Raw genomic sequence first — 8,924 nt, forward strand, 5'->3', positions numbered from 1 at the left:
GGGGGTGGGGGTTTTGGCGGATTTAACATGTGTGAGATACGAGGTTTAAAGGGTCACTTTATCATGGGAGCAAACTCCTCAAGCTGTCTTAAATCACACCAGTCACTCGTAATATAAGAATGTAGGAGTGTGCGGCTCTATATACAACACTGGTGTGCTGGTTGACATACACACTGCCAGAAAGCACTTGAGACACGGAGAGCGAATGATCCAGACAGAGAAGGAGAGAGGGGTGAGACAGAGAGAGAAGAACATCGTTGGTAGCTCCTGCCTCTGGCTAATTACTGTGAGTAATTAAAGTAGTCGCAGACGTATGTCAGCGATCTTTCTGCTGTTATGGAAATGATTGCGAGCGAGTGTTGTGGATGTGAATACTGTACATGTCTGTAACTGTGCATGCTTATGCGTTTAATGATGATAATGTTTGCCTGTGTGGAATCTGTAGATTTTGTGGATTCTGGTCTTCATCTCTTCTTCTGCCTTCGACTTGGTGGACACTTTAATCTGAGGCAGTTTAGCAGAGTTAACCCATTTGGAGCACCTAATTGATGGGTTTTAGTGTCCTGGTCAGCTCACTAAACTACACAGAAGGCTGAATCTAATTGTTTTTTAATTGAAAGCTGTTTGTACATGGAACAGTTGAAGCAATGACATTAATTGCGTGCGACGCCCACACCGCTCTCTTGGATCTTTGAGGTTGCACTGACCAACCTCAGCAGGCAACTGGTTGACATGGAAGGGTCGTCAGCTGAAGTAGTTAACCTGGGCCTTCCAGGCTAAAAAGTTCTGTTCAAACTATCATCTTTTGCCTCTGCACATACAACACCACCTCAGCGCACCCGCGACTCATCCATGTGCTGCTGTCATGGCTATCCTTGCCGGTTTCCACGCCCCGTTTATTTGTGTCACCTTTTTAGTTGTAATAAATAGTTTAATTTTAATGTAACCTTTTTTGTGTAGTCCATTTTTGTCCCTGAGCCAGTCTGTGTCAAGTGTTTACAGAGGCATAAAGAATGCAGTAGACGTGCAAGGTTTCAAGACGTCACAGGGCAACAGAGCTACACACAGCAAAGCATCACTTGCTGCTGAGTGCCTCAGTGATCTTCCGAAGTTTGTTTGGTGGTGTGGTGGCACCAGAAACACTCAACGGATGGATATGTTCAGGCAGAGAAGAGAAGACGGTACAATTTCTACTACTGAGACATATGGGAAGATGGGTAAAGGTGGAGGACGGGTGGGTTAGAGCTGCTGGCTAATGACACACTGACAAGAACCAACCAACCGGGCTGATGGATGAGAGTAAGTTTGGGATGAACAAAGCAAAAGAGAGAAAGATCCATGTGAAAGGAGAGACGGATCGGGATAGAGAGAAGGTGATAGAGAAAAATGGATGCAGTACAAAAGGAAATGAGTGAGAAATGGAGGACGAGGTATGAGTTGGATAGACTGATGGAAGTGGGGACAGTGTGAATTTGTCTTTCTCAGGAATGAACTTGCTCTTAACAAAAGAAGATTAAGTCCCTGTAATGAAGTAGAGAAACTCAATACGTCCTATAATTGTGTCAATGGACAGTTCCTGCTCTTGTCCTCAACAGGATTCCCTGATCGATGCGCTGCTCAAGTCCTGTGTGTTTATTGCGATGTTTATTATTTTTTATTTTGGCCACACATTTGTTTTCTTTTTCACAATACAGAATGTAAGCTTGTGGGTCTGAATGAACACATTCAGTATCCATTATACTGTCATGTGTTCAGTCAGTTTCAGTTCAGTTTTCACACTGACTCTCTTTTGCAGAGGAGAAAGCTGTAAAAGGTTTCTGCTAAATAAGGGGAAAGGTGTCGGCTTAAAAGGAAAAAAAAAAAAGAAAAAATCTTTGGCACACTCTCTTCAAACCACTCCAGCATGATTCACTTTTCACCTGTCCACTTTTACACAATGTGTTCCAAACAGTCACATTTGCACCAAGATACTGTATGTTTCAATTTCCACACAAAAGCCTGTTGAGCTCTGCCTCCATGATGTTCATGAGTCACCCGTTTGTACTTTGTTGTTGTAGTAAAAGTCATCTTGAAAGTACAACGTGGCGCATTAGCAGTAATCTTCTCTTTAATGGATCACAGCGAAATAACAAAGCTTTATTATCTCATGTTGGATTTGAATGCTAGAAGTGATTGCTGGAAGGAATTTGAAGGACTGGTTTGTCTTTTAGTGTAATCCTTCAGTGTGTGTGTGTGTGTGTGTGTGTGTGTGTGTGTGTGTGTGTGTGTCTGTGTGTATGTCATCTGCATGCAGGACTTGCCACACCAACAAAAGATCCAATCAGTGTATATGCGCCAGGGGAAAATCCTAAATGTGCTCCTGTAAAAAGGACACGTTTGCCAGATTGGTGTTTGACTTTACTGCTCGAGTCTCCTGACAGCGAGGAAATTCTATCAGAGGTAGGGCAAATAAAGCCAGCCGGCTCCTTGGAAAAGAGAGCTCGTTTGATGTATGCAGCCAGGTGAGACTGCAGGTGAATAGTAATGGACACTAAGGATAGAATTCAAGCCTGAGCAGAAAGTTTGTTGATAAATGGAATAAGGAGGAAGAAGTGTGTTTTGTATGTACATGTAGCAGAGAGAGAAGCTGATACAGGAAACAGGCAGGTATGGAGGCAGGAAGCAGGTTGGAGAGGAGGGTCACGTATTAAGAAATTAATTTTCCCCATGGTTGCACATTGGTTTCAGTGGTGATACAGACGAGGGAGGTGTGGATGCTTGAGCGGATGCACATATACACTATACACTATACACAAACACACCCACACACAAATACCTCAGCTACACTGGAACAACCCCTCCTCCACTCTGGTGCTGATAATTGGAAAAAGTAGATCAGCATGTAAAAGAAGAATGCAGGAAAGGAAAGTGTGACGGGAAGAATACAGAAAAAACAGAAAACAGTCAGAGTGAGTAATCGGATTCAGCAGGGAAGAAGAGGAGCGGAGGTAAATGGACTTACAGAGAGCGACACTGTGAGCAGAGAAGCACCCGCGCTAATTTTCCTATTACTGACCTCAAAACTGACAAAAGCCCAGGTGACTTTTAACATGAAGTCTTGGTTGATTGTCTATCCATCTTTTCATCACCCAGGTTATGGAACTGCCATCAGGCATCTACAGAGACACTGAGGACAAACACATCACAAACAGCACAGCACAGGTAGGTGTGCCTGTGTGCATGTGTTTCCTTTTATTTCCCCATCGGTTGGCAGTCATAACAGCCAAGTTGACTGGCAGGATAAACCCCTCGCAAAGCCTCTGATGCCTGCTTAATTAAACCACTTGCACACCAGGATGTCACTTGGGATATCAAAGGAGATATTCTTTAAGTCTAAACCTTAAACTAAGCCAGTTTCACCTCCTAGGCCCTTGTCATGTCAAAGATGAAAAATATAAATTGAAAAAGTAAAACTCCTTTATTGTCATGTGCACATATGTGCTCTCTCCGTCAGTTTGTCACGTTTTTTTTTCTCTTTGTATGAAAGGTTTGATATTGTGATGGTTTTAATATCATATGAATGCTGACCACCCATGTCACACATACATATACTCTCACGTAGAGACTCCTCCTGTGGCTTCAGCAGTCAGTCAGATATGAACCAATAAAGCCAGCGCCTCTACGCCTGCAGTGAGAGGCGGAGGGAGAACGCGTTCTTTATTAGAGGAGAGATGTTCCCTCTGTAAATTCACTCTGCGCTGCTCTACTGATCCTCCGCCTTCACTCCGTCTCCATTGCACCTCGGTTTCCACTTTGTTCCTGTCTCCGCACTGATATACTCAATATTGTTAGGCCTGGTGTATGACAAGTTTCTATACGAAGCTGAGGTTTGAACTGTATCCACCCACTGCAGTTGACAACAAAAACATCTTTTTGTGTTGGCTAGATATATCTGCAAGAAGGTGGTAGGAGAGCTTATTGATCGATGACTGAAATCAAGAGCGATATATTTAGATTACCCAATAATCTGCAGAGAGTAAGACCAACGTGGCTGTGTGAGTTTACATGTGTGTCTGCACATGTGACAGAAAAACCATAAGCACTGCAATTTAAAAACAATCACAATCATAATAAAAGTGGCATAATTTTTAATATTTTGTAAAACACTACTGAATTTCAGATGGATACAAAAGCTTCTTCTCATTTCTAGCATGCGATCGTCGTTTTTGCCTGCTGAAATAACAGCGGCCGCTATCGGCAGTAGCTAGCTAGCTAATTAAGCTAACATTTGCACTATGACTTGGCTGAAAATGACATCTTCAGCTGACGCTTCAACAGCTGACTAATTTTAAATCAAGAATACTGTAAAAGGTATTTTTAAACATGCACTTGTGGCTACACACATGATATCATGCTGTAAGGCTGAGGCTAAAGCTGCATGTCCCGTGCAAAAACAAAAGTCAGAATCCTCACTGGTTATCTATCTATCTATCTATCTATCTATGGCTGAAAAAATATATACACTGTACACCAATGGAGCAAGCTGCTTGTGCTGTCCAACAAAATCACACATAATCCCTTCTCCTGTATAATCAGTAAGGAGAAAAAGCTGTTCTTTGACGAGGAGTAAAAGAGCAGGACTGAAAAAAGAGGGAGATGTAATCAGATCCTGAATTTAATCTGTGATGTGATGAAATAAATGTTCTGTTCAGTATGTAATACACATGAAGTGAGTAAATCTAGTCACACACACACACACACACACACACACACACACACACACGCCCATCCCATCTGCATGGAGCCTTGGAGATTATGCTCCATGCAGTTGACAAGACTCTACGACTTCAGCGCTCTCCCTCTGGCTCCTCCTTTTCATATTTTATCTCCATCCACTGATTTCACTGTTGTCATTGTTTGTGTGTTGTTTGCTTCCTCCAGGTGTGCCTCTACATAACAAATTACATCCTTTATTGTACCTTTATTGTCTTGGTAGTATTGCACAACAGTCTGTGGCATTAAGTGTGTGTGTGTGTGTGTGTGTGTGTGTGTGTGTGTGTGTGTGTGTGTGTGTGTGTGTGCGTGTGCGTGCGTGCGCGTGCGTGTGCGTGCGTGTGTGCGCGCGCGTGTGTGTGCGCGTGTGCGCGCACCATGTTGGCAGGATATCCATTAACCTGGTGCTAATCTACACACTGCAGAAACACGTGGATTGGAGTCTGCCAGCCTCAGCAGCCAATAGCATTTGACGGATAATACCTTTCACTCAAATGCAACCACACACTCACACATGCAGAGACACATTCACACCAACACTCAACTAGTCTAGTTTTGTGCTATAATAATATAGAATATACCCCCATGTGAAATTAGAGTTAGCTATTATGACTCGGAGCCGTGTGTGTGTGTGTGTGCGCATATCTGTGTATGTGGGTTGTTCATTTTTAACCCAGGCGCCTATTTGTGTGTATATTTTGTACTGTTTTCCTGTCATAGAGACAACCCGCCAGCTACTGAAAACACCCATCACTTATTTCACAGTTGAAAATCCCAACTTTGTCAGTCTTTTCTCTCCTCAAAAAGGCTTTTTAATGCCTTGCTAATGACATAAAAGACATGGAGAAGGGGAAAAACTGTCCCAGTAATCTCCGTAAGCTCCAAATAAGACTGCTTTATAAAGGAAGTATGTGGTTTTATAATTTCGACTCCTTAGCGCTCTCCTGCTCAGGTTCCATTCATTACAGAGGACCCCTGGAAGGTTTAATTCATTAACTAGGATGCCTGGGTTCAAAGAGACATGAGAGGAGGTCACATTATACTGTAAAGATTGTTGGAATTGATGCAGAGATACTGTGATATAGAGAATGAAAGCAAGAAGCCTTAGTCGTCCTTTAATCAGTAGATGGAAATCTACATCCTATTCCCCTATGGCTAACAGCGTGATGCTCAGTTAGTTAGACCTTTATGTGAAAACCCAACACCCACATGCAATACTTTGTTGTACTGAAGAGGTTCTAGTGTTCAGGGCATGACAAAGGTCACTAAACAGAAACAATGCATATGTTCAATTCATTTCCATTAATCAAGTGCAAAAGAAAGCTGCATGTTCAGTTGATTGCCATGTCTCCTGTCATGAATTTATTGCTAATAACACATGCAAATCTCAGTGTTTTGAACCAAAGAACTGGCTATGTCAGAAGAGAATGGATTAATACCAAAGTTTTCTTTTCAGGAAGTGAAAAAATCTGACTTTTGCTCGACAGCATTTCAATTAATAGCTGTACTGTCAAACATGCAAAACAAAATCACCTCATGCTTCTTCATACCTGCATCATTTCATCACAGCTCCGATGCACAGATAGTAAATTATAGGCTGGAGCCTATTTTATTTTATTTTTTTTTTCTTTACAGCTGTGTAGTTCAGCATCTGTTAAACAGAAGAACGGGAAAGTAGTCAGGCTCTGAAAGCTTTGAAGGATACAAATCTCTTTAAAGGCAGAGAGGGGTTTGCAGTGTACTAATGTCTTGCTGTGGATTTATCTAAGATTTGGGAATCTTGTAAAGAATGAAAGAGGATTTTTTTTTCCTGAGATTACTAGAATCAGAAAGAGAAAAGTTATATGTACCTGTCCTTTCTCTTCTAATCCTTTTTTCACTTTTCTCTTTTTCTCGCTCCGCTTCTCTAGAGCTCTGCTTCTTACAAAGATCACACAAAGGAGTGCTTTTGTCACGCTCTTAAAATGAGTCTGTGTAAATTAATAAAAGCTTGTTTTGAATCACATTTTATCCAATGCTAGGATTCTGAGACTCTTTGTTGGCTCAAAAGTACAGTAAATAAAACCGTGGAAAATCTGTGTGTGTGTGTGTGTGTGTGTGTGTGTGTGTGTAGATCGGAATGTGTGTGTGTGTGTGCGTGTGTGCGTGTGTGTGTGTGTGCGTGTGTGTGTGTGTGTGTGTGTGCGTGTGCGTGTGTCAGTCAATCTAAAAGATGTACTATGACTAAATGGGAGCTGCTGATTGAACAGTGTGTCTAAGCTGTGCTGTGTGGGGAGCAGACTGAGGCCTGAGGGAGATGTTTAATCTGTTGAGGAGCTGAAAAAATAGAGACTCTCTTTTCAGATTTAATGGTCATGCTGGACACTGCCGCAGGGATACACACATATAAACCCTAATACACCAAATTAATACATTCACCCAGGCACACAAGACAGGACTTAAAGACAACAGAATGACAGAAGCACCTTCTGTTTTCCTTAACTAAACCTGTATGATGGACAGTTGCTCAATCAACCCTTCGATTGCAACTTGCTATAGCTTCATAATCAACACTAATTCTACATTCATATTTGCATAGTGATTCAAGTATAAATTACTCAGTTTTTGTGTCATTATCTATCAAAAATAAGAAAGAATTTTGGGCCATAAAATGGGAAGGAATTTTTTATTTTACCATTGCTTTGTAATTGAATCCCCTTTGACTCGCCCCACCCCCTTTTTTCTTTCATCCTGACCCCTGTGAAGCCATACCCAGGCAATGCACATGTCAGGTAGTCCACACCACGCACTTGACCTTTGTGTAGTGCATGTGCAAAAAGCCACAGCTACAACGTCATCATGGATAAAGCTCCTGAATCACAATGGCAACATGTAAGCAATTATTGTATACAAAAAAAAGCTGACTTTTTCTAGATGGATTTCTCTCAAGAGTAGCTTTGGTGTAGTTCAACTTTTTCCAGTGTAAAGTAATTGGTAGCTTGTAAAGCTATGCTTTCAAAGTAGCTTCCTTAACACTGGATTAAAGAGTGGTATCGATCTTCACATCTAACTATCAACCAGAAAGCATATAAATAAAAAAATCTTTCTTTAACCTTTCTTACAGTGCTTATTTCGCCGATATCTTCACCTCACCACCTGATGTGTAATGGCCCAAACTTCTCCACTGAGTATAACAAAGCTTGTGTTTGCTTGTGTGAGAGAGAAAATATTTCGTTGACTTTTGAACAAACTGTCACAGCTTCTTGTCGAGAATCAGTCCTGTAACATTCACAGCAACATCTGACAACAAAGATTTCCAAGACAAAGAGGCAGCGCCGACATTTGACCTCTGTGTCATTTATAAATCTGATTTACTAATGTTTACATCCACTAAATCAGCTTACTAACTTTACCATTTGTATTTTTTTCATATTGATTTTCACTGTATTAATTTAGGTTTTCCATTCTACATACAGTATCATGTATTAAATCCTTGACATCATCAACAATATATATAATAGATAAACAGTATGAATAATGCATATTCATATTCATTATTAATGTTGTATTTTTATGTTGTCATGTCACCAGAAACATTTTCTAAAAAACCAAACAAAGCACAGTGAAAACCTTCATAAAAACCCACTTTTACAGTACAGCACTAGAAATGTGTTCAGTGGATAATTATGAAACAACTTTAGATTATCATAGAAATCAGGCTTTATCAAGTCAGTAACAGTAAGCTGTATTTAAATCAGTTATTACTTAAAAACCCTGGTTTTATTGTTGCCCCCAACACTGTCCTCATACAAAAAGTTGATGGAATTGGGAGTTTATCTTTAAGATGCTATTATAATGCTATATTTTTGTTGTGCAGTTTATTATAAGCATCTAACCCCAACCCCAATTTTGTTATGAAAAAGTATGGTCTCAGTGCAACACCAATTGTAGGCCAACACTGATAAAAGTTTTCCACAGTTTGTACCATCACATACACAAGCTGTCGTCTAAAAAAAATGTATCTTGATAATTAGCCAGGCATAAAATGCTGCAAAACTGCAGATAGAACAGCTCGGATGGTGTGTACTGTACAGTATATCCAGTCAGCATTAAATGACCTTTACCCTCTGCCTCCACTGAGACAGGGGTCAACTTCTTGGAAAATGCCAGGGCACTAGACAAGATGAATATTG

Source organism: Seriola lalandi, unplaced genomic scaffold, assembly GCF_002814215.2.
Source record: "Seriola lalandi dorsalis isolate HSWRI2012SDOR001 ecotype SW California unplaced genomic scaffold, Sedor1 jcf7180002054958, whole genome shotgun sequence".
In the NCBI taxonomy this organism is placed as follows: domain Eukaryota; kingdom Metazoa; phylum Chordata; class Actinopteri; order Carangiformes; family Carangidae; genus Seriola; species Seriola lalandi.